This window comes from Dipteris shenzhenensis, chromosome 4 (assembly GCF_047967505.1).
Source record: "Dipteris shenzhenensis isolate YYH24624 ecotype China chromosome 4, Dip_SZ_1.0, whole genome shotgun sequence".
NCBI classification, from domain to species: domain Eukaryota; kingdom Viridiplantae; phylum Streptophyta; class Polypodiopsida; order Gleicheniales; family Dipteridaceae; genus Dipteris; species Dipteris shenzhenensis.
This window is the reverse complement of record NC_141599.1, coordinates 55,074,867-55,077,997: the sequence shown is the minus strand read 5'-3', so window position 1 is coordinate 55,077,997 and position 3,131 is coordinate 55,074,867. Positions and strand designations below refer to the sequence as shown.

General features: G+C 44.2%; 1 pseudogene; it reads left to right on the top strand.

Annotated features, from left to right (window-relative positions):
- Nucleotides 1-314: 314 nt before the first annotated feature.
- LOC147903067 (pentatricopeptide repeat-containing protein At2g33680-like) lies at nt 315-2,728 on the top strand (annotated as a pseudogene).
- The last annotated feature ends 403 nt before the right edge of the window (nt 2,729-3,131 follow it).

Sequence of the window (3,131 nt, the reverse complement as noted above, 5' to 3'; positions counted from 1 at the left end):
ATTTCAAAGGCTCCGATGCATTTCCTCTTGGCTGTGAAAGGCTTCAATGAGTGTAGAAGTTGCAAAAGAGAGAATGCAACTCTTTGATTGAAGCTACACAATAAGGTGAAATCTGTAAATTGAATTCTGACAAGATTACACCATAATGTTGATATCTGTAGATTGAATTCTGACGATTCTGTTGTCGATTGTAGCACACCTAGCAAAGATCATCACATTTCAAGCATCAATTCCCCAAGAAATCGCTATAGATACACTGCTGCTGCTACAATCTAAGATGGGTTGAAGACACGCTCCAGAAAATGGGCACTGCAATGGCACAACAGCCCAGTCGTTGGGAGATGCTTAGCTTAGAGGAGGCAACCGCTTCTTTGGAACGCATGCCCCATCCCCCTTCGGTTGGAATCTTGGCTTGCATCTTGCGCAAGTCCAGAAAAGAGAAAAATCCAGCCTCTGCCCTGCGCTTGCATGCCTACCTGCGCAAAAATGGACTCGAAGCTTATAAATCTCTAGGGAACTACATCATCCCTATGTTGGTGGAAGTTGGAAGCATCTGTGATGCCCAGCAGGTTTTTGATATGTTGGTATATCGGAATGAGTATTCCTGGACTTCTCTTATCAAAGGTTATATTGAATGTGGGGAGTTACAGCATGCGTTCAAACTTTACCAGGAAATGCAGGAGGATTCTGTACATCCTAGTGGCCATACGTTTGTGGCCTTATTGAAGGCTTGTGCTAGGTTGCAAGATACGGAAAGAGGCCGAGAATTACATGCTCAGATAGCTAAAAAGTCGCTGGAACGAGATCCTTTTGTGGGTAACACCTTGGTTGATATGTATGCCAAGTGTGGCTTGCTTGCAAAAGCACAGGAAGTGTTTAACAAACTTCTAGTTCGAGATACAATCTCATGGAATGCTCTAATTGCAGGGTATGCTGAACATGGGCTCGGTCAGGAAGCACTGATCTGTTTTGAACAGATGCAACTAGAAGGCATCTCTCCAAATGCAATCTCATTTGTTTGCAGCTTGAAAGCTTGTGGCAGTATAGGCGCCATAGTAAAGGGCTTACAAATACATGCTGATATTGCCACAAAAGGATTGTTGAAAGTTAATCATTTTGTTGGCAGCACCTTGCTCGATATGTATGACAAGTGTGGCTTTCTTGCAAAAGCACAGGAAGTGTTTGACATACTTCCAGTTCGAGATGCAGTCTCATGGACTGCACTTATTGGAGGGTATGCTGAACATAGCCTTGGTCATGAAGCACTGAATTGTTTTGAACAGATGAAATTGGAGGGCATCTCTCCAAATGTGGTCACGTTTGTTTGCAGCTTGAAAGCTTGTGACAACGTAGGAGCCATAGAAAAGGGCATACAAATACATATTGCCACAACAGGGTTATTGGAAAGTCATCCTTTTCTTGGAAATGCCTTGGTCGATATGTATGCCAAGTGTGGCTTGCTTGCAAAAGCACGGACAGTGTTTGACAAGCTCCCAGTTCAAGATGCAGTCTCATGGACTGCACTTATTGCAGGGTATGCCGAACATGACCTTGGTCAGGAGGCACTGAACTGTTTTGAACAGATGCAATTGGAGGGCGTCTCTCCGAATGTGGTCACATTTGTTTGCACCTTGAAAGCTTGTGGCAACATCCAAGCCATAGAAAAGGGCATAGATCTACATGCTGAGGTTGCCACAAAAGGGTTGTTGGAAAGAGATCCTTTTCTTGAAAATGCCTTAGTAGACATGTACGCCAAATGTGGCTTGCCTGCAAAAGCTCGGGAAGTGTTTGACAAGCTTCCAGTTCATGATGCAGCCTCATGGAATGCATTAATCACAGGATATGCTGAACATGGGCCTAGTCAGGAAGCACTGAACTGTTTCAAACAGATGCAACTGGAAGGCATGTCTCCTGATGCGATCACATTTGTTTGCAGCTTGAAAGCTTGTGGCAGCATAGGAGCCATAGACGGGCCAAGAAATACATGCTCAGATTATGGACATGGGGCTATTGGAAAGAAATCCTTTAGTTGGCAGCACCTTGGTTGATATGTATGCCAAGTGTGGCTTGCTTGCAAAAGCACAGGAAGTGTTTGATAAACTTCCAGTTCGAGATGCAGTCTTGTGGACTGTTCTTATTGCAGGCTATGCGTATCTGGGAGAGAGTGAAAATGTTTTTCTTATGCTTGACAGAATGAGAGCAGAAGATTTAAAACCAAGTGGGGTCACGTTCCTTAGCATTCTTAGTGTATGGTCACACGGGTTTAGTGGATAAGGCGCAGACATACTTTGAGGCCATGAGCAAAGACTATGGCATCACTCCAACTATTGAGCACCTCACTTGCATGGTTGATCTTCTTGGCCGTGCAGGCCAGTTAGAAAAGGCAGTAGAATTGATAAAGAATATGGCGCTCAATTCTAATCTTGTGTTGTGGCATACTGTATTGGGTGCTTGTCGGAAATGGAAGAATGTAGAGCTTGGAAGGTGGGCCTTTGAAAATGCAGTGCAGTTGGATGAAAAAGATGCCACAGCCTATATCTTGATGTCGAACATCTATGCAGATGCTCACATGCAGGAGGATGCGAAGAAGGTTGAGATAATGAGAGTAAAAGAACAAGCATGGTGGAAGCCAGAGCAATGTCGATGGACTGATATAGGTGGAATTGTGCATTCATTTTTGGTAAGTGATACAGGGCATTGCCAAAGCAAATATGTAAGCGCAAAGTGATAGATTCTCTATTCTCTAACACACACTCAGATCACGGGCGATGGCATCTGTTATTTCCTCCCAGCCTACTCTCGTAGATCGCAGGTTTTTCCATTCAATATCTTTCCTGTTTTCCTCATGCATATCCACGAGACCCTCAACTCCCTAGATGGTTCTCCTTGCCACATGTCATCATTTTAGCCTTTCCACTTGGTGCACCATTTACCCCTCTCTTGGGGCACATTAAAACCTTTTGCCCCTTGGCATTATTGCACATTTAGGTGCACCTAGGCCTTAGCACACAGAGCCACCTAGTCAATGCCATTTCACCCTCACCTAGGACCTTGGCAGTTACTTCTCTTGACCATTTCATTTACGCACATTAATTATTACAACAGTTGGTCATCTAAGAGAAAATGCCCAC